We start from the raw sequence: 24,663 nt of genomic DNA on the forward strand, positions 1-24,663 counted from the left end.
GTATATGTTCCCTCTAGACATAGGAAATGGACCGATAAAATCAACGCCCCATATATCGAAGATCTCAACCACCTGTATGGGGTTTTGGGGCATCTCATTTCGCGATGAGATGTTTCCAGCTCTCTGACATGCATCACACGAACGAGCAAACTCATGCGCATCATGAAAAATAGTCGGCCAATAGAATCCCGCATCAAACACGCGTTTGGCGGTATAAGACGCACCAAAATGGCCACCAGTCGGGCCCTCATGACAATGTCAAAGAATACTACGCGCTTCATCACCAAAAACACATCGTCGAATCACCTGATCCGAGCCAATACGGAATAAGTACGGATCCTCCCAAATGTAGAACTTAATATCTGCAAAGAACTTCTTCTTTTGCTGATATGTCAGTCCAGGCACTAACTCACTAGAGGATAGATAATTAGCAAGATCAGCTAACTATGGAAACCCCTCATAACTCGCCTTTACATACAATAGAGTCTCACCCAGGAAATCATCACCAATTCCCTGTTCCCGGGTCTTGTCCATGTCAGAATTTTCTAGCCATGACAAGTGGTCAGCGGCGACATTTTCAGCTCCTCTTTTATCTTTGATTTCTATATCGAATTCCTGAAGCAAAAGGATCCAACGAAGGAGTAGAGGCTTTGCATCTTTCTTAGCGAACAAGTAACGCAGAGTCGCATGATAAGAGAAAATGATAGTCTTAGAAAGCACGTGATATGAACGGAATTTATCGCACACGAAAACAACCGCAAGAAGTTCCTTCTCTGTCGTGGTGTAATTCTCCTGAGCATCGTTAAGGATTTTTCTAGCATAATAGATGGGATGAAAATGTTTCTCTCGACGCTGCCCTAACACGGCTCCAACAGCAAACTTGCTTGCATCACACATGATCTCAAACGGAAGATTCCAATCGGGAGCAACAAGAATAGGAGCACTCACTAACCTCTCCTTAGTCAACTCAAAGGCCCTCAAACACTCCTCACTAAAATTGAATGGCCTATCTTTCTCTAGAAGCTGGGTCATCGGACGGGAGGTTTTTGAAAAATCTTTAATAAATCGGCGATAGAATCCCGCATGACCTAAGAAACTACGAATAGATTTCACAGAAGTGGGTGGTGGAAGTTTGGAAATGGTGTCTACCTTAGCTCTATCTACCTCAATCCCCGCATAGAAATCTATGACCTAAACAATACCCTCACGAACCATAAAATGACATTTCTCCCAATTAAGCATAAGGTTCGTCTCTTCACACCTAGCGAGCACTCGATCTAAGTTACGCAGACAGTCATCGAAGTAATTCCCAAAGATGGAAAAATCATCCATAAGACTTCCATGGAATCCTTGATTAACTCATGGAAAATGGCCACCATGCAAAGCTGAAATATGGCCAGAGCGTTACACAATCCAAATGGCATGCGTCAGTAAGAGAAAGTGCCAAAGTAACATGTAAATATGGTCTTCTCCTGATCACCCGGGGCGATGGGATTTGGAAATAACCGTAAAAGCCATCAAGAAAACAGTAGAACTGCTGAGCTGAAAAACGCTCAAGCATCTGATCGATGAATGGAAGTGGGAAGTGGTCCTTTCATGTGGCCTCGTTAAGTCTGCGGTAGTCGATGCAAACTCGCCACCCTGTTACAGTCCGTGTCGGTATGAGCTCATTCTTTTCATTCGTTATAACTGTCATACAGCCTTTTTTAGGGACCACCTGGACTGGACTAACCCATGCAGAGTCGGAGATTGGAAAAATCAAACCAGCATCGAGCAACTTAATAACCTCCTTCTTAAAAACCTCCTGCATGTTCGGGTTAAGCCTGCTCTGTGGCTGAACCACAGGTTTAAACTCGTTTTTCATAAAAATTTTATGCGTGCAAAATGACGGGTTTATACCTTTGATATCCATAAGCTTCCATGTGATGGCATGCTTATGAGATTTCAGAACAACCATCAGCTTATCCTTCTCCTCCGTCTCCAAACTCGAAGAGATGATGACGAGAAGTCGAGACCCCTCCCCTAAAATCGCATACTCGAGGTGAGATGGTAAATCTTTCAGCTCTAAAGATGGGGGGTTCTCAACATATGTGTTTTCGATCGGAATCTCTCGTTCTTCAACCGCGAGGACATTAGAAAAGATTTGGGAACTCATGATTGGCTCGTGTCCTCCTGCCTCAAGTAACTGTTGCTCCTCCTTCTCTTGCAACTCAAAATCAAGATCTGTCATCTCGAATGACTAATATTCCACATTGATGATCTGGGTGTCGGACGTATGTCTCTTGCAGACCTTCATAAGATAGTCGCCTACATGCATCATGAAAGTGTCGATGAAGTAGAGAGTGTCGTCATGCAGTTGAGTATGCCTCATGGATTTCTGCACGTCGAATGTGACCGTGTCATCATGAACTCGAAGAGTCAATTTACCATCGGCAACATCGGTGAGAGTGAGTGCGGTGGCTAAGAAAGGACGGCCGAGGATGAGTGGAACATTCGAGTCCTCATCCATATCGAGGATGACAAAGTCGACCGAAAAATTGAATGTGTCCACCTGCATTAACATGTTCTCCACAATGCCCCTTAGGAACTTCACGGATCGGTCTGCCAGTTGGATACTCATTCGGGTGGGAAGCAGCTCTCCCACGTTAATTTTGGCAAACACATAATAGGGCATGAGGTTAATGTTTGCACCGAGGTCGGCCAAAGCATTATTAACATGAAGAATACCAATCAAGCACGGAATGGTAAAGCTGCCCGGATCTGTCATCTTCTTAGGAAGCTTTAAGCATGTCGAGAAACCTAGAGTACTACTCCGAATCATTATTCTTCACTAGACGATCGGGATATGGCGGTTTCGGCTTATAGAAGCGCACCGGTTCCTGTTCAACCTGCTTCTCCTTCTCAACTAACGCACTGCCTGACCGTGAGGTACTTGTTGGGCCTCGCCTCTGGTTCACCTTATCAGGCGGTGTCTCTAACTCCAACTCCTCGTCAACTTCATCCTCCTCTCTTGGTGTATCTCTAACGACCCCTCTCCCACTTCGGGTAGTCACTCCCTTGGCCTGAGCATTTTGAAATGCTTTAGAATAGGTAGGACCGTGAGGTACTTGTTGGGCCTCGCCTCTGGTTCACCTTATCAGGCGGTGTCTCTAACTCCAACTCCTCGTCAACTTCATCCTCCTCTCTTGGTGTATCTCTAACGACCCCTCTCCCACTTCGGGTAGTCACTCCCTTGGCCTGAGCATTTTGAAATGCTTTAGAATAGGTAGGACCGTGAGGTACTTGTTGGGCCTCGCCTCTGGTTCACCTTATCAGGCGGTGTCTCTAACTCCAACTCCTCGTCAACTTCATCCTCCTCTCTTGGTGTATCTCTAACGACCCCTCTCCCACTTCGGGTAGTCACTCCCTTGGCCTGAGCATTTTGAAATGCTTTAGAATAGGTAGGATCGGGATTAGGGACAGTGTTACTTGGAAGACTCCCCGAGGGTCGTTGATCAATCTTTGCGGACAACTCACCAAACTTGGCCTCGAGATTCTGTAATGCGACCTGTTCTCCCTTCATAAACGTCTCATGCTACAAAAGAGTGGATTTGGTGTTGGCATCATTTTGTAAGAGCTGATTTAACAATTGAGATTGGTTAGCCAACATCTCCTCGATCTTGGAAGTACTATGTGGTACAGGAGCACGTTCGGGAGCGGGTTCTTGGAACAGATTCTGGCATTGCTGATAACCGGTGTTACCTGCCCACCAGTTAGAATTATTGTTTCTCCATCCTGAATTGAAGGTACGGTTTTGATTAGCAAGAAAATCTACCTCCTCCAGAGAATCAACGGGACAATCGGCTGTCTCGTGATTTCCACGACATATCTCGCACCTACGAGCTTGCAACTTAAGCTATTTCATCTCCCTCTTGAGTGCCTCCACATCCGCTGACACACTCGTATGCTGATCAACATGATGCACTCCACGTGATGCTGAGATGGTTGCGGCCTTGGCAGCTGAGACGGACCTTCTACTTGGTGTATGCTGATCCCTAATTTAATGATCTCGAACATTTCTTCAGCCTCCTCTATGGTGAGTTTATCGTGCATGATTCCTCCTGCGGCGGTATTGAACCGCTGTTGGGTTTCGGGAGTAAGACCGTTATAGAACTTTTCAACCACAGCCCAATCGTTTAGGCCATGCTGAGGACGACGACTTATAAGTGTTTGGAAACACTCCCACGCAGAATAATAGGACTCATCGGGGTCCATAGGAAAAGAACGGATTTGCTCGCAAAGACGCCCGGCCTTTGATGGAGGGAAATACTTCCTAAGGAACTTGGATTGCAAGTCGGCCCATGTGGCAATTGAGGCATTTGGAAGAGAGTCAAACCATGTAGCAGCACGACCAGAAAGCGAGAACGGGAATAACTTAAGATGAATGACGTCAGACGAGATATTATTACTATTAAAAGTTTCGCAGATCCGCACGAATCGGGACTGGTGTCCCGGAGCATCTTCGTCATCCAAGACATGGAACTGAGCAGAATTGGTGATAGAATTCATGACGTGAGAGGGAATTTGCCAGTTTTGGTTATTAGTCGCAGGAGGTCGGACAATTGCAGATTGGGCTCCCATGATGCCATCGCTGGCTCTAACATGAACGGTTTGTCTCAGTGGTGGAGCGGCGTCGCCCATATCTATCCTAGGAGTAGAGACGCTAACCTGGATGTCGGGTGAATCGCTTTCGCTATCTGTAGTCTCCTTAAGTCACCTCTGAAACTCTCTCTCAGGCTCTTTTGATGCAGTGAATAAAGGTGGGCCTTGAGAACGGGTATTATGCATAAACTGAAATAAAAAATATTTTTTTATTTTATTATTTTTATTTTTTTAATTTTTTTTGGAAAAACTAAACCTAAAGACACAAATAGCAAGTAAAGGCACCTAAAGGAAAAATAAAAACTAAATAAAAAAACAAAGAAACAAATAAACAGATCAGATAATCAACTCAGTTTAAACAAAAAATTTTGCCAGTGTCTATGGCGCCGAAAACTTAATGCGTGAAAATTGTATATAATATTAAAAACAAGTTTCACCGAATTCACCTAAAAAACACACAATCGGCAAGTGTACCGGTCGCAATGTAGTTAGCAAGTAAGAACGGATATCGAACCTAGGACACTATGGGTAAACTCCAATTATTAAACCTAAAAGATTACTAACCTAGACTTTCTTTTGATTTTTTTTAGATTTTTTTATATTAATTATACTAATGATACTTAACTAATTAATAATTAACCAAAAATAAAACTTTATTAAAAATGAGTTTAAAACAAATATGAGAAATGACTACCTAGGTAATGGAATCCTACTAGTTAAATTAATAGCTAACGAACTTGACTTGGTTGTAAAACAATATCAAAAAAATATGACACTAGAGACCACTAAAAATGCGCTAGATCGCCTGCCGGCCTCACCAACGACACCCTAGAACTCTAATGACATGTGAGGCTTATTAATTAAAGGTTTGGTTCACCTCCCGGTCTCACCTTACCTAATAATACTCTGGTACCCCAAAACCCAAATCACCTCCCGGTCTCTTCGGATACAATATATATTAATATAAAAGGGGTATTTTTAATTAACTTGAGCATAACTTGTATCACAATAATCTAAGGGACCTAGGATAACTCACTCCCGTGCAATTATTACCCAAACCCGCAAAAGACAAAGATGACACAACACTAAATTGCCTACCGGTCTCTCTGGTGATAGAACAATAAAATCTAATAAACTTTTATAAATTACTCCTACGGTTATTTCGACCATAAACCGCAAACAAGTTGAAAACACAAAGTAAACAACCTAATCATGTGTCTAACAATCACCAAAAAACTATTGAACACAAGTGGAATAAATATTAAAGTAAGAAACTAGATTCAATTACTCAGCCATATCATGAACAAACCAATTAAAAACTTTACCATAATACCAAATCAACCAAAAATCAATAATAGTTCGTCAAACCATTAATCTAACATAATACTCAACCAAAACCTAGGCAGTATAAAAATTTAGCTACTCATAACAATAATAAAAGAAAACAATTTAATTGTATTCATGACAATACTTATAATAAAAATATATAACTAATAATAATAATAATAATTTCAAAGTAGTACCAGTTATAATATTCTTCCCTAATACAAACTCCACCAATAAAATCTTCTGCCTTTTCTTTCAACCCCACGTGAGCTCTTAAGAAACCAAAGCCTCTCACTAACCAAAATAATAATAATTACTAAATTTCTTTTTGACTTTGTAGCTACTATTGTAGCAGAGGAGCCAAACTCCAAGTTATATTCTTCAAACTTCACGTACCAACAGTAGCCGTCAACAACCCTCTCTTAATAATAATAACTCTCTTTTTATATCTAGGTTTTTTTTCTTCTTTCTTTTTTCTTCACGTCAACCGACTTCCATAACTTCATGTGTTTTTTCTTTGGGCTGATAAATCACTCCAATGTGGACCGTCCATATTAAATGTAATTCAAGTTGTGAAGCCTTGACTCACTACCATTGAGATTCAGGTTACTGGCCAAAAAAATTCACATAACAAAATATTAAAAGAAATTACAATAATAATGTTATTTAACTATTCGAAACATTTTACGTGAACCAAATTCTAATTATGTTACTATCATTATTTTTTTCTAATAATAATAATAATAACATATAAAACATATTTAGTTGTTCACTTATTTATCTCAAAATTAGATACTCCATTTAACTCGTCACTTGAGACCTTTAGAATTTAAATATGAGCCAAATAAGGGATTTATTTAATAAAAGCACCCAAAACTAGTCACAAGTATAGGAAATATTTATATAAATTATGTATATGTTAGACCATATCAGCAACAAACGAAACCGGCTCAAGATATTAATTGACAACCACCACCAGTTGTTCAACAACAAGTTCAACCACCATCAGTTATTCAATAACAACAAGTTCATCCACAAGAGCAACAACAAATGCCCCAACCACAATTTCAACAATTTGCACCTCCAATGCCCATTTATGGGTAAAAGGGTCAACCAAGAGTACCAAGAAGGCATGTAAGAGAGATTGTAAGGGGAATTGAAGCTCACTTTCGACCGGTTATCCCTAATTATGCATCTCCGGTGGTTATTTCGCAAAATCAACATGAAAGAACATTTGAGGTGAGAACCAGTTGACTCCAAAATTTACCAAAGTATAAGGCTCTAGCAACTATAAAAATCTTGCATTCACTTGGAGGCGTATAACTCCATTTGCAACATGATTGGGGGTCAAGGGTTTTCATCGGATGAGGTTAAGTTGGTTCTTTTTTAATTCTCGTTGGAAGATAAGGCGAAGAGATGGTTTTACACATTGCCTTATTCATCCATTTATACTTGGGCCGAGATGCAACAAAGTTTTTTGGAAGAATTTTATACGGCTCAAAAGACCAATGATGCAAGACGAAGTTTGAGAACTTTCCAACAAAAACCGGGTGAGATGTTTCATGAAGCATTTGAGCGGTTTAACATGATAACTAAGAATTGTTCTCACCATGGTAGCGCTCTCTGGGAATTGTTGAATGCTTTTCATGAGGGTTTGAGCACGGAAGATGAGCCGGATTTGAGGTCGATTACACATGGTACATTTGGTACTAATTACAAACAAGATGATTGGGCATTTTTGGAGCAAATGGTGGTCACATTAAAAAGAAAGGCTCAAATCGCAAGAAGAGCAAGACCAACAATTGGAAGACCACAAGTACATTCCGTGGAAGATGGAGGAGTACAAACCACTAATAAAGTTATTGATGTTTGTAAGAATTGCAATGAGGTGGGCCATGCATCGGAAGTGTGTACGGTGGAACAAGTACAAGTAGAGGAGGTGAATGCACTTCAAGGTCAAGGAGGAGGTGGTCGAAATTACAACATGAACTCAAAACACTTACCACCCCAGGTTGAGAAATCATCCAAACTTTTGCTATGGGAATCCGGCTACTTAATCCAATCCAAATTTCCAAGGGAATCAAGGAAATTTTGTTCATCGCCAACAATATAACAATCAAGGTTATTTTCATGGCGGGAACAACAATGATTTCAAGGTCAGGGGGTGGTGGTCAAAGTGGGTCCGCGGGTCAAAGTTCATCAAGTGGGAATGAAGTCATGGACATGTTAAAAATGATTCAACAAGACATGCAAATGAGAAATCAACTTGATGAAGCTCGAATGCAAAAGGATGAAGTCCGAGACAAAGCCATCCAATCATTGACCACCCAAATGGGTCAACTTACAACCGAAGTGTCGGAATTGAAGTAAAACAAAGGCCAACTGCCAAGAGACACCAAGGTAAGTCCCTCCCATAACTCATCTCGTAATGTTCCTATTAACCATGTTAGTGTGTTAAGAAGTGGTAAAGAGTATAAAACTGATTTATCATCGGGTTTGGTTGATGGGAAGTTGAGGACATTATGGGTAATGAAAGTGATGATGATGAAATTGAAACCAATAAACCCACTAAACATGTGACTTTTGAAAAACCGTTACAAGCTTCGGATCAAGCTTCAAACTCAAAAGATAAAAACAAGAAAGTTGAACCAAATGCGGTTCCATTTCCTTCGGCTTTGCTTGACCCGGGTAAGAAAAATGTAATTGTAAAGGGGGTCCTCAAAAGGAGGAAATGTGGGAGGTGTTTAAATAGGTAAAAATGATTTTACCTCTACTTGAGGCAATCAAATAAGTTCCCGCATATACAAAAATTTTAAAAGAATTATGCACTCAAAAGAGGCAACAAAAAGTGCCTAAACGGGTGGATTTAACCGAGGGGGTAAGTGCGGTTTTAAAATGATATCTTCCTCCTAAGCTTCAAGATCCAGGAACGCCCTTAATTAATATTCAAGTTGGCGATTTTCAAATGTCTAGGGCGTTATTAGATCTTGGGGCCGGAGTAAGCATTCTCCCGGGGGGGTTTATATGACCAATATGACTTTAGTCCTTTGAAGCATGTTGAGACCACGGTTGTATTGGCGGATTTGTCTCAAAAACTTCCCCGTGAGATCGTGCGGGATGTAATTGTGAAAGTAGAGGATTTTTACTATCCTATGGACTTTTTGGTGTTACATTACTCATTGGGTGACCCAAGTCAACAACAACATGTTATCTTGGGTCGGCCATTTTTGAAAACTACCCATGCAATCATTTATTGTAGATTTGGCACTGTTGACATGGCGTTTGGTAATTGGAAAATGCGCCTTAATGTTTTTACCAACATTGCTAATTCTTTAAGTGGTAAAGAATGCTTTATGGCAGATTTGGTGGATCATTGTATCCCTCATGAATATTATTATTAAGATTGTGTGGAAACTTGTATTTGTGATGATTCTAAACAGGTACACGTTTGTCCTTTGCGGATGGAAAACAAAAACAAGATGCTTTAGCTATGCAAGAGGGAAGACCACCATGGACACATCAATTTGAGAGATTGCCAACGGAGATCAACTCGGATACAAAACCATCTTTGGAGTGTCCACCAAAGGTTGAATTGAAAGAAATTCCGAGCCATTTGATGTATGCATTTTTATGGGGGAAGGAAACCCTTCCGGTTATCATTGCTTCTAACTTGGAGGAAGATCAAGAGCGGGCGTTGGCGAAGGCTTTGGAAGCATATAAGGCGGCTATTGGATGGACACTTGCAGATCTAAATGGCATTAATCCGTCGATTGTTATGCATAAAATAATTACGGATGACGAGGCTAAATCAACAAGGAATACTCAAAGAATATTGAACCCGAATTTGCGGGAAGTGGTGAAAAAGGACGTGATCAAGTGGTTGGATACAGGGATCATTTATTCCATTTCAGACAGTGCATGGGTGAGCCTGAAACAGGTAGTGCCCAAGAAATTCGGCATCCAGGTAATAAAAGATTATAATGGTGAACAAATTGCCATCCGACCGGTAACCGGGTGGCGAGTGTGCATCGATTATAGAAAATTAAATACCGCCACCTAAAAAATCATTTTTCTTTACCATTTATTAATCAGATAATTGAAAAACTTTCTGGTCAAAAATATTATTGTTTTTTGGAAGGGTATTCAGGGTACAATCAAATTGCAATCCACCCGGATGACCAACACAAAACCACCTTCACTTGTCCATATGGTACTTTTTCCTTTAGGCGGATGCCATTTGGATTGTGTAATGCCCTGGCCACTTTTCAAAGATGTATGATGAGTATTTTTTTCAAACATGGTCGGGGATTCACTTGAGGTTTTTATGGACGACTTTTCCATTTTTGGCTCAACTTTTGACTCTTGCCTTAATGATTTAGGAAAAGTTTTAAAATGATGTGTTGAGACAAACTTGGTTTTAAGTTGGGAGAAAAGTCACTTCACGGTGCAAAAGTGCGTTGGGTCATGTGGTTTCAAGTAGGGGAATGGAAGTTGATCAAGCTAAAATCAAAGTAACTTCATCTTTGCCACCCCTTAAAAATGTTAAAGCAGTGAGATCATTTTTGGGACATGCCGGATTCTATAGGAGATTCATTAAAGGTTTTAGTGCAATTTCAAAACCTTTATGTAATCTCTTATTGAATGATGTCCCCTTTGAGTTTACTAATGAATACTTGTAAGCTTTTGACATTTTAAAGGAAAAATTAGTGCAAGCACCCATTTTGCAATCACCGGATTGGTCAAATCCTTTTGAAATCATGTATGATACTAATGATAGCACGGTTGGAGTGGTATTGGGTCAAAGAGTGGATCAAAAGCCGGTGGTGATTTATTATGTGAGAAAAACTTTATCCGAAGCACAATTGAATTACACCACTACCGAAAAAGAGTTTCTTGCGGTAGTGTATGCCTTAGAAAAGTTCCGCTCATATATTTTGGGAAGTAACGTTGTGGTATATTCGAATCATAGCGCGGTCCCATATTTTATGGAAAAGAAAGATGCAAAATCACGCTTGATTCGATGGGTGTTATTTCTAAAAGAGTTTGATCTTGAAATCCGTGACAAGAAAGGTTGTGAGAATGTAGTGGCGGATCACTTGTCTTGGATTCCACTTGAAGGTGTTGATGATCTGATGGAGATAAATGAAAGTTTCTAGATGAACAGTTTCTTACCATTTCAACCGCATCGTGGTATACCCATTATGCTAACTTTTTAGCCACAATTGCGATTCCAGAACATTGGTCAAAGAAGCGGAGACAACAATTCATGGCCCAAGTCAAGAATTACATTTGGGATTAATCGGACCTTTTCAAGGTTGGAGCGGATCAAGTTCTTATAAGATGTGTACCCGAGAATGAAGTGCAAGATATTTTGAAACACGCCCATTCTTCGGCAGGTGGGGGCCATTTTAGTAGCTCTAAAACAGGGTATAAGGTACTTACATGCGGATTTTATTGGCCAACACTTTTTAAAGATGCTAATGAATATGCTTGACATTGCTTAAATTGTCAAAGAATGGGGGGTATATCAAAAATGAATGAAATGCCTTTACAACCCATCTTGGTGGTTGACATTTTTGATGTTTGGGGCATAGACTTCATGGGCCCGTTTCCAAAATCGTCTAGGTATATATACATTCTTGTTGCGGTCAACTATGTATCAAAGTGGGTTGAAGCGGTTGCAACAAGAACTAATGATCACTCTGTCGTGTGCAAGTTTGTACAATCCAACTTTTTTTAAGATTTGGAGTTCCAAGAGTAATAATTAGTGATGGAGGGTCGCATTTTAAGAACTTCACGTTTGGAAAATTGTTAAAACGTTACGGTGTCAAACCACCGAATTGCAACACCTTACCACCCTCAAACGAGTGGCCAAACTGAACTTTCCAATCGCTAAATTAAGGGAATTTTGATGAAAACGGTTCGGGTTGATAGGAAAGATTGGTCGGTTAAGTTGGATGATGCATTGTGGGCATATCGAACCGCCTACAAGACACCGATTGGTAACACTCCTTATCGGTTGGTGTATGGAAAGGGTTGTCATTTGCCAATGGAGTTGGCTCATCGGGAGTTTTGGGCAATTAAGAATGTTAATATGGATTATAATGAAGCCGGCGAGTTGAGGAAATTGAAGTCGAGTGAATTAGAGGAAATCTGAAATGAAGCGTATGAATGTGCCTCGGTTTATAAATAAAAATTAAAAAGGGTGCATGATGCGAAGATAAGGAAGAGAACATTTGAAGTTGGGCAAAAGGTGTGGTTGTACAACTCGAGACTCAAATTGTTTACTGGGAAGTTAAAAAGCAAGTGGATGGGTCCTTATGGCATCACAAGAGTAGGAAGGTTTGGTGATGTTGAGATTGACGACATGCAAAATCAAGTTAAACAAGTTGTTAATGGACATCGCCTCAAACCTACTTAGAAGGTAAAGACGTTAATAGGCTTGAAGGTGACAAGGTTAGTTTCCTTCTAAGCTCACCGGATGGTTCCACTTCGTAAAGGCCCAAGTTTGTTGTATAGTTTAGCTTAGATTTTTGTTCAAATTTGGTTTTAAAAATTACCTTTCTCGCTTTGGAGTGTGTCCAAATCAAGTGTGGGGAAATTTTTATGAATTTCCTTACCGTGTTGGGACAACTCAGATTTTTCATGGGGGGGGGGGGTAGGTAATTTTGATTTTTGTTATTAAGTTTGTGTTCACTTGTATTGTTTTTGTGTCAATAATAATAATAATACTAATAATAATAATATTGGTGGGCCGTGGACCACGGTACATGACCGTGGCCCACGGTGAAGTGAACTGCGGTTTACGGTGGACAACCACACCACGGTACGGTGTGGTCTGTCTACCTGGTAGCAACCAGATTGTGGCTCACGGTTTGAACCATGACCCACGGTCCTGATCTGATGGTTCAGCAACATATAGATCACCGTGGACCACGGTACCCACCGTGGCCCACGGTGCAGCGATGGCTGCTTGTTTAAATCGGGGTTTGACATGAAAAAGAAAAAGAAAAAGACTTATTTTAACCATTCTCAACCACAAATTATACCTACTTCCCTCTTTTACTTTCACTTTAACCAAATCAAATCATCGTCTACATCAATTTCTTTACAAACCCTAATCTACATCACCATAACTTTCTCAAACAATCATAGAATTTTAACCCTATTTTGAGTGGATTTTTGTGAGGATTAACAATAGCAAGTCTATTTCCAGTAGTTTCTGAGTTTTAATCAGATATTTGAACATTGGGGTGCCAAATTTCTTAAGAAAAATTGGGGGATTTTGCCTTTTGTGAAGAAAGAAATAGTTTATCATCTTATTCAACAACCAAGGTATGTTCTTGTTCAATTACTTTTATACATTGCTAAATTTTTTAAGGTAGAATTGATTTGAACTATACTCACTTTCTTGTTTTGGTTAATAGTTATACATTGTGGTTGTGGATAACTGATAAGTGCTTTAAACATATGGTTTTAACACTGGAAAGTTGAAATTCAAGTACTTAGTTAAGTCTTGAGATTTTGGTGAATTGAATAATGTGTTAAATATCCACAACCATAGTAATAATCAAGTGTGGGGATGTACATTTTGAATTAACTTGGTTTGTTTTGGGTGATTATGTGTGTAGATGGGTAGAACATCTGAAAAGGAAAAAGGGAAAGCCATATCTTCCAGTGGTCGAGCAGCCATGCTAAAAGGCAAGGAACGCAGGAAGAACAAGTGCGTGTACAGAATCCCAAACCAACTTGGAGGGGCGGGGTGTTTTCAAGCTCCATGTTGGAATGTCAACCTGAGTTATTCAGAGATACGTTGAGTACCTTGAACAAGAGAATTGAGGCAACTATGTGTGAGAAAGAGGTGACTGATCCCAGTTTTGAGGCGTTTGGTTTGTTTTATAAATTTGAAGCACTAGGGTAGGAGGCTGCTCTTAAGTGATATGATGAAGAACGTAATACGTTGTATGCTAGAGAGATTGAGGAGTGGGTATCGACTCTGAGATGTCCAACGTATAAAAGAGCCACTGATATGAAACTGATTGGCACGGTAGGTGGAAATCAAGTCGTGATGTCTTTTGATACTTTTAACCAAATTGCCTTATTTGATTGCAAGACTGCTAACTCGTATTTGTACACATCAATGAAAGACTTGTTTGAGGAACCCGGAAAACATCCTTAATGGCACACTTTGTTGTCAAAGTTTTAAAAGCTGGTAGGGGTATGAATTCTTAGATAAAGTGGAATGATTTGAAGATTAAAGCGAAGTTGTTGATGACAAATTGTTTATCCAATGTGGTGCCCCGTCGGGGGGATATTTCGATTGTGAGGAATAGTGATATTCCCATTTTGTATGGATTAATGTGTGGGAAACCACTAATTTCCTTCCATTATTTGGTCATGTACGACGTCTGGATTAGTCGCGAGAGTAATAATCGGAAGTTAATACTGTACTGTCGACTAATCACCACAATATTGAATCTACATGGAGTTATTCAAGAAGACGCTGTTGGGATGACTAAAGTGTTTAAGGAACACAAGTTGAAGGAGTGGGGACCAGGTTGGACATATACCTAAGATGATAGATATCATCAGTTTGTGAGTGATAATGTGAGATTGAGGATTTTAAGAGAGGATGTGGATGCTGATTCAGATGAAGAAGAGGAAGAAGTAAATGAAATGGGTGAGCAGGAGGACATGGAAACCGGTGGTGCTGGTAGTTCCCAACATGGGGGTTAGGATTATTCTTCGGGTTATGAGTTGTATGGTGGTAATTGGGCCCATATGGGGTCAATGAATGAGGTTGTGGAAAGGTATAGGCCTTCGACCAACAGATAATTAGTCGGAGGAGTCTCGGGCCCTATTTGACCATCAAACTTTCATGGGGGCATATGCTGAACGTGCCGAGAAGGAAAGACATGATCGTTTGGAGATTTGGAACCGTGGTCAAGCTTATGGGCGAAAACAAGAATTAAATATGAGATATTTAGATGATAGAAATAGAAGAATGCACGATCAATGGCATCCGGGTGAACCAGTTGTACCGGATCCACAATGTGTGGATTACACGACTTTACCACCGCATGACGGTTCTGTGCGTTATCCTGAACTACCTCTCCATCACTCGATGTGGGTTGACCCAATACAGTCAATGGAATCACCACCTTCAGAAGAAGGCAGTAGCGGAGGCAACAGAGCGTTTAACTTTGGTTAATTTTCAGATTTTATGACGTCCATCTTCGGGCCGGCTCGTCCGCTCTACTACTGATTGAGTTTCCATCATGTCAGGTGAAACCCCATTTTGTATGTTATTTTTATAGTTGTTTATCTTGTGTTATTTATATTTGGGTGGATGAGAGGAGGATGAAGCACTTGTGATTAATTGTTTTGGGTCATGAAAGGAAGTGATGTTTTAAGTAGTAGTATGTTTGTTTTCATTTTCTCAAAACCATACATCGGGGACAATGTATCCCAAGTGTGGGGTTGGGGGAAATTTTCGCTTGTTTTCAACAATATAAAAAAAATAAAAATTCAAAAGAAAACCGGAAAGTGGTAAGATGGTGGGGTAAGGTTTTGGTCCCTATTCATGGTCACAAATCCCTAATGGACAAGTTTGCCTAGCTGTTTTAGAAACGAGGTTGTTTAGTATTCTAGTCAAGGTTAGCATGCTTTCGGTATAATAACCCGCATAACATGTCCGGATACACTTGTGTATTGAGAAAGTGAAGATTGGTGAGAGATATGTTATTCTCCGTTAGAACTTGTGCGATCAATGCATTTCGAGACCTTAGCTTGGCATGAGTGCAAAAGTGATAGAGGCAATTAGGTTAAAGCCTCGTCTGGATGAGTGCGAGTGTGGGTTTTGTGGGTTGAGCCTCATACATTACACATATGAGCGTGGTTAATGAGAGGGGCAGAGGGTTGGTTCCCATAGAAAACATTATTGGACTTATTCTTTTTTATTCAATCAACCCCGATGTTAATTTGCTAGACGATCGGCTTATTCGGTATTTCTTTGCAATTGCAATTGTTTTAGTACTAATTAATAGGAAATATTAAGCATTATGCTTATTTGCAATGTCAAAAAAAAAAAGAGAGATTCAATGTTCAAGGTATTATGTCTTGAGTGAAAAAAAAGTTGGTGGTGTATATAGTTGTTTATTTCATTATTTGCTTAGTTTGTTTGTAATAAGCAGGATCGGATTGTTTGAGCTACTTTCAATATTCCCTTTCCATATCCTTACACCTAGCCCCGCTATAACCCATTTTAAGCCCTCTTGATTTGCATTTGTGTCAAAGAATTTATATAGGTGGAGATTTGATGATTGTACAAGCGTATGCTAGGAGAATCGGTTATGGTTGAAAATGCGTGAATAATCATCAAGAAGAGAGTTAATGTGTGAAGGTGTGTTATGTTTGGGTTAAACCGAAATCATGTTAGGATTGGCTACAATTGTATGGTTTAAATATAATAGTATACTAGTGCAAACCTATAGTAAGAGGGAATAGAGTATGACTTGGGACCTTGAGTAAACCGGAATTGTTGGTATATTTGGTGGTTATAAGTTAAAAACGAAAAATTGTTGTTGAGTGTTGCTTGGAGGAAAGCAACGGGTAAGTGTGGGAATGTGACGGGTCTATCGGGGTATGACCCGTAATTGAGTTTAAATGATATAAAAACCTATGTAATAAGTGTTAACTTTATGGAACTATATAACTACTATTGTGTGGTTAATTGCAGGTTAAAAGGAGGTTCCAGATCAACTATGGCGTACAAGGAAGCAACCGAAGGAACCAGAGAGGCGAGAGGGACTAAAAGAGAGAAACAGAAAGAAGTCAAGCTAAATACCACCGTGGGCCACGGTCAACCTGGACCTAAAACGGCAGAGCTCAACATACTGTGAGCTTTGCCTAGACCGTGGGCCACGGTGTGCACTATGGACCACGTCCGGTGTCGTAACTGTTGTTTTATTCTTCGTTTTTAGGCCGTTTTGGGATATCTTTTCACAAAATTTTTACTTAGGAACGATTTGGGAGTGCAAAACATTATCTTAGGTGATTGTAATAAATTGTTTGGGTCTTTGATTCCTATGATCAATCCAATTGAAGTAATGATGATTAACCTAACCATGAGTGGCTAATTCCTTTGGTGATCATCTTGGATGTAAGGTTTAATTGATACATTTTTTTATGCTTGAATTTCTAGAATAATGACTTAGCAATCTTTGTTTGGTTGTTATGTGTTTGAATAATTGTTGTAAATTGTTGCTTGTGTTTGATCATAATCCAAACCATACGTTCTTTGTGCCATTGGTAATCGAGATATCATGGGAGGAATTTGGGTTTAATATTAGTTACTTGATTACTGGGTAACAACCATGCATTATATTAATCCAAGTACTTAGTTCCCTTTTATCACAAACAAGTTATCAAACATGAACTATGTCTATATGGTTCTTTCTAGTAAGCATGAACGTTGTGTTGATTTAAATTTGAAATCTATGATGGTCGCTTGTTCTTAATCAGTTTATTAATCTTAATCGTTGTTGCAAGTTATTTTGTTTCTTTTAGTAATCAATTCCAATCAACCAAAATCTGAAATTACTTTTTATGCAATTTAGTTTAATTTAATTAGGTGTCTGTTAAAGCTACTAGTAAACACACATTCCACAAACTTTTTGTGTTCGACACCAACTTAGGGCTATCTATTTAGTTGTATTTGGTTATTTTTGAGTGAGTTTTCGACCTCACGTCAATATGTTCAATTCGTTATAATGTCAGAAACATTAACCCTATGGTAATCGGCCAAATGATTATGATATGAGCTAAATTAGATATATATTATATAAATATTTCTTACACTTATTAATAAGGTTTAAGTTGATTTTCAATAAATAGTATTCTTAAGAGGTTCGTATTTGAATTGAAAGGGTTTCAAGAGACATCAACTAAAAAAAAGTATATAACAAAATGAATTATTTCAGAGACTAAATTAACAATGAGTTGGAAGTACAATAGAATGATGTCAAAGTTCAATTTATTATAACTCGTTGGTTAATATATGTTGACATACGTAGATATCAATTTTATTGTTATGTTAGAATATTAATTGTTACATAATCTTAATTTGTGGATTGTTTTGACACGGAACAAGGGAATTAAAAGATAAAAACTTGGTGTAAGACAAAAATGAATGTGGACCTTTATTTGAAACTAAAAAAGAAACGAAGGGAAGGAATCAAACAAGGCAGTTATGTTGTGAAGTTGTGAACTAATTAATTTTCTTCACTGGATTGTTTGAGGGCTGAATTGCTGGGGGGGGGGGGGGGGCATTCCATTACTAAACCGTCCATGCAAACAGAAGAGAAACTTGAAAAGCAAGTTAGGGATTCATGGAGGCATATATTAATTGATAATAGAAGACTTTGGCGGCAGATTGTTATTATTATTCTTCTTCTTTTGGATTTTTTCGTGATATACCACAGTCGCAAGTCGAAGGTTGTTTTTGGATGGTTATTTCTTTCTTTGAAGCAATCAAGTGTTTATCGATCAGAGAGTGTCTGGGTTTCACATCTACTAATATAAAGACGGTTCTTTTAGTTTGATTTATTATTTTTATCATGAACAAATGTTTGGGTATAACTGCACAAGTAATTCAAGCACAAATGGAAGGACAATTGGAAAGGGAACCAAAGACAATAGAAGAATTGAAACAATGACCGAAACAAATGGAAAGTGAGAGTATGAAAAATGAAGAAATGGTGCAAAATTATGAAGAGTTATTAGAAAGTTTCAGTCTCCTTCAAATTAGTATAACCATCTTAAGATTAGTATTATACTGTGAAACTATTTACTTAAGTTGTGTTTATAGTTGATTTGTAAACACGTTTTGAATTATGTTTACCATTTTTTGCATTAATTTAAGTTATTGTGTTTATGATTTATTTTTTTGATTTTGATTTTGATTTTTATTTTGAAATGTGCGTAAAATAAAAGAAAACTAATATTAAATCGATGCATTGAGAATGAATATAAAATAAAATAAAATAAAATAAATTAGAAAAAACTAAACCTTTGTGTTGGAAATGGATAGAAAAATAATAAAAAATTATATTTAGATACGTCATAAATGCGTAGGGAAATATAAGAAAAGAAAAAAGAAAAATAAGAATATAAAAGCATTAAAATAAAAAATAATATTTGCTTACGGAGGATATACGTAAGAAAAGATATTAAGATGCGTTGGGAATGTGTAAGAAGATGAAACCAATTTTATTAATTAATTGTGTTGGAAAAGCGTTAGAAACTTAAAAATGTGTTGGAAATGCGTAAGAAAATATTTCCCACGAGGTTTTTCCCCACAAACCTGTTTTTTTTTTAGAATTATGTTGGAAACAATGATTTTATACGCATTTCCAACAGAAACTGATGTTGGAAGTCGGGCAATTTTCTAGCAGTGATACTAAAAGAAAAAGGGTGAATAAATTTATTTAAAATTGAGAAAATCAAACCCATTACAATGACTTTAGTACCAGTTAAGAGATTTTGGGTTCAAGTTTCTATAGAACAAAAAAATCATCGTTTAAAAATTAGACTTTAGGGACACTCGCTTTCCTCTTTTACTACTGAGCCTACTTTACTATTTCATCCAAAAACTCAAAATTCGTAGGTTTTTATAAATCACATATAAATTAAAATCCATACATTTTTAAGTTCTTTGTGAGTTTTTTTTCTTTCTTTTTTCTTTTTTGACATGTGCATTGGCTCAACTTGAAGGAGAGTTGTCTCCTCGGCGTAGTGAAACTGCTTCTGCCCATTTGGTGAACAACTCTGTTGCCACTAAAATGTAGTGGGGATCTACTCCGATGCTTACTGGGGATAGACTCCTATGCTAAGTTAAGTGTCTTTGTTTGGTTTTATTTGTTATGTTGTGTTTAGTTGTTTGGCTGGTCTATGTGTGTATAAGCTTCATATTGGATGTACTCCCATGTAACAAAATGCTTGTAGTGCTGGAATGAAAAAAATCTGATTTGTTGTAGTTCATTCTCTTTCCCTGTTTTGTGCAGAAAAATATCTTATTTTAATTCTTTTTTAAATATCCTTTATTTTCTTATTCATTTTTCACATATACAAGCTAAAACTACAGCCAAAAGGGTGGAAGTTGTGTGTTTACGGTATAAATCCTCTAATAGCAAAGCAGATAGCTTCCATACCCACCTGTCAAGAGTATTCTCGCCGAACTCCGCTCTTCAAGCTCAGCTTCGGCAACAACAACTCGAGAAAGCTCTTCCGTTTGTTAGGAACCGGCCACTTCTTTATATACGATGCCATTTGACAATCTGTCTGTGCCACGGAATCTGAGAAGGGGACAGCAATGTAAAAGACTGAGGGAAATAAGTTTCTATAGAACAAAAAAATCATCGTTTAAAAATTAGACTTTGGGGACACTCGCTTTCCTCTTTTACTACTGAGCCTACTTTACTATTTCATCCAAAAACTCAAAATTCGTAGGTTTTTATAAATCACATATAAATTAAAATCCATACATTTTTAAGTTCTTTGTGAGTTTTTTTTCTTTTTTTTTTTGACGTGATGCGTGACGCCAAGCAAACGTGCTCTTAGCCGGAAGGTTTCGAGCGCAACTTGCGTTCAAAAAATGACCGACCAATCACGTGAGGTCACTTGAACCAATCACGTTGTTGCGTAGTCAAACTTCTCAATTGTTATATATAATAATAATCATTATATGTATAATGAAATATACAAAAAGGAAAAAGAGGAAATAAATTTATTTACAATTTTGAAAATCAACCCTATTACAATGACTTTAGTACCAGTTTGGTTGGTGACTCGTTGGCAAAAAGAAAAAATATTTAACGCACTAAAGAGTTGAGAGATTTTGAGTTAAAGTCTCCAATATAACAAAAAAATCATCGATAAAAAAATTAGACTTTGGGGAAGCTGGCTTTCCACTGTTACTAATAAGCCTACTTTACAATTTCATCTAAAATCTCTAAATTCATAGGGTTTTAAAAACCACATGTAAATTAAAATTCATACACTTTTAAGTTCTTCGTGAGTATTTTTTTTTCATTTTTTGCGGTGATGCATGATGCCAGACAGACGTGTTCTTAGCCGGAAAACTTCAAGCGCAACTTGCGTTCAAAATCATGGTTCACATGACTACGCAATTCACACCCTTTGCGAGTAAATAAAATTCCCTCTTGGCAGTTAAAAACGATGGTTGATTGCGCAATGAATTATTGATAAGCATTATTTTCAAAAGGTTGAATCTAAAATTTATTAATTTAATTAAGTAGATACACAAACGGGTCACATAGAATAGATCGTTAAGATTGTCACTTTTCAACCGTCAACAAGAAAGCTTGTCCACAAACATTCAAACGGCATACAAAGTTTTGTAGCGTTGATATATATATATATTTATATATATATATATATATATATATATATATGGGGGATGGATCTTGCGAGAAGTGATATTAGAGCGAGAAGTGCGAGAAGTGAATGTATAACTCCATTAATCCATAATTTCACTCCCTTTCATATGATGTTACATACATATATGTAGGTTGGTTGTATTTATGTCTTAATTACACATTTAAACCAACCTACAAACATATAAATGTACCGAGCCACATTCAAACATATGTACCTACACACATACAAACATACATATACATATATAAACATACATAAACATATACAAACATACGTACCTACACACATACATATGCACCTACACAACGCACCTACACGTAAGAAATGAAGTGAAATTAGGGATTAATGGAGTTACACCTTCACTTCTCGCACTTCTCGCTGTAAAAAAACTTCTGAATGATCCAATACATTTTATACAATACATATACATATACATATACATATACATATACATATACATATACTGATGCGTGTTTAATGAATGTCCTTTTTAAATGACTCACAACTAAGCTTTAAATTTATAAACGAAAATCCTAACGAATCCACACACAACCGGCAAGTGTACCGATCACTAATAGTATAGACCTAAGGAAGTCCGAGTGTCGAACACAAGAAAACGTGAAAACATACTTAATACTTAACCCTAACCAAGACTCACCTAAGAATAATATATTTTAAATGATTTTTAATTATTTACTACTTAACCTAACTTAAATTAACTTAAAACTTAAATTAAGAAAACTAAACGAAACTTTGAGAATAAGATTTATCAAATGAGACAACGTCTACCTAGGTAATAATCCTATTGAAGGTATAATAAGCTAATGGATTGTAGAATCTCACGACACCGGTTCCTAAGGATGACACAACTAAGGTTCACTTAGGAGTGCTAGATCACCTCTCGGTCTCACTAACAAACCCTAACCTACCCTTAATTGATTTTAAGAACAAAACAGGGTAACGGATTGTTAAAGTGCTCTAATTTCGACTCTCCTCTCGGTCTCACCGACACGCTACCCTAATGGAGACGAATACTACGCAACCAAGGATAGATGAACAATTTAGTTTAACTTAAACTAGGTCAACTAATCGCTCACAAACCCAAACCCGACAAGAACCGAACCCGCTCTCGCGCGATCCTAATCCTAACAAGTAAAAGCTATGAGACGACCCTACTTCCTATCACCTCTCGGTATCTAAGAAGGTGCCTACCCGCTGATTTTAACTAATTAATATACCCAACTAAACCCTACGGTTGTACACCCCGCAAACAATCTCTAAACACAAAGTAAAGAGTTCAAACAAGCTAAAATTAACCAAAACCGATTCAATCAATCAAAGCAAGAGGTAATTGAGTATTATTAATCAAAACACAGCCACTAAGCACAACCTAATTCAATGTTAAACCAAACTTTACATTAACAATTCAAGTCATGATCATCAACAATCCAATCTAGTTACTAAAACCTAACAATATTCATCTAACCTAGGTAGAACTAACAAGATTAGCCTATCATTAGTTTTGGACAGCAGCAAACAATTGATTTAAACATCATAAAACCCAACATAAACATAATTAAACTTATTCAATATTCAAGATCAATCAAACACAAGTCAATCTTCAAGTTACTTACAAAACAATCCAACATAAAAGATCAAATCAACTAGTTAGGGTTCTTGAACAAAAACACAAAGTTTATGGATGTATTACTCAATATTATGGCTGAGATTATGAGTGTATATGGTCCCTAGCTGTTGTCCACAACCGTCCTTAGCCTCCTTCTTCTTCCCTTGGCTCAAGAATTGCAAAAAACAAATTTTTCCTCTTGAATGGGGGCTTTTAGGGTTATTTTTTTTTCTAGTTGGCTGCTGATTTCGGGATTGATGGCTGTTAGGGTTCTTATTTTCTTCAATTAACTTAATATATTATGCATAAAAGGCTTGGATCTTGTAGGCTTGGGTCGGGCCTTGACTTGTAGTATCCAAACTTGATCAAATAAGCCTATATAGTCTTCAAACTTGCCACTTTTTTCCATTAAAGCTCAAAACCTACAAGTAATCAATCATCTTTGTAAACTCAAGCATAAACAAGCCATAAATCTTATTAATTATACTAATTAAGCACTTAAACCTGATAAAACGATAAGTAAAGTGAGTGTGTTTTACAACACATCAAACATCCGCACACTTAAGTCTTTTTCGTCACTGAAAAAGTCTAATGCAGTTGCATCAGAATCGGAAAATTACAGTCTTACAAACATATAGGTTAATTTTTAAAAGCTTAGAAGAACGCAAAAACCGCGATCAGCGATATTGTTGTCCACTTAAACCCATGCCTTAATCTTTACCGGGACAAATAAGATCCGACAAAAATATTACTCAGTGGTTTACACAATTAAGACCCGCTTATTTTCAGCTTTTACCAGACCAGACCAACCCAACTTGACTTAAACCTCAAAATTAGCAGAATTAAAACTTTTGTTGCTCTATTTTTTTTTATGAATAGTTAAGACGATCAAGGGTATAGTTTATCCACCTAAGCTTAAGCATCAAAGTCTACCAAGCAGCCATTAGATACGATTAAGGTTCAATTAATTAATAGCTAGTGTCCCCCACAACATGACATACCCCCGTTATCAAGCAATACCCCGAAACCATCACCATAGGTGAGTATGTAAAATTTCATCTGTAGGGCTTACATGTAGCGTGTCCCTTGTGGTCCGTTTCTTAATGGTAATGAGACGCGAGCAAGGGGACCCCACATGGCTAACAGCGTGGATGATCAAGTATGTAGTGTATTTGTACTTTTGTGATTATGTTTAAAGACTTAAGGACTTATAAGGGTTTTCTCTTTGGCTTTATTTTAAATTTCCACAACCCCACTTAGGAATTGTGAATACCCATACGCCAATGAGGTGTAAAACACTAAACTAGCAGTTTAAGATTTATATCACAGGCTACACGGCATACTCTAACGTTAAACCTATCCAAGCATCATATGATAACATATTCAAATTTTTAAAACTCATGATATTCCCACTTTTTCATACCAAAATTTGAGGCTTGAGTATGGCTCGACCTTTCATTACTTATCTTCCACGTACAAAACGCTTTACCCACAAAAGATTTCCGTTTTAACCATTTTATCAAATTTGCCCTTTTATTTTCAAGGCTGAGCCTACCGACACATCCCAAGTTAAGTGAGTTTTCTTTTATTTATCTCATACTATTAGTAGT

This window comes from Bidens hawaiensis, unplaced genomic scaffold (assembly GCF_021521415.1).
Source record: "Bidens hawaiensis isolate Kalapana, Puna unplaced genomic scaffold, B.hawaiensis_p1.1 tig00005482_1, whole genome shotgun sequence".
NCBI classification, from domain to species: Eukaryota; Viridiplantae; Streptophyta; class Magnoliopsida; order Asterales; family Asteraceae; genus Bidens; species Bidens hawaiensis.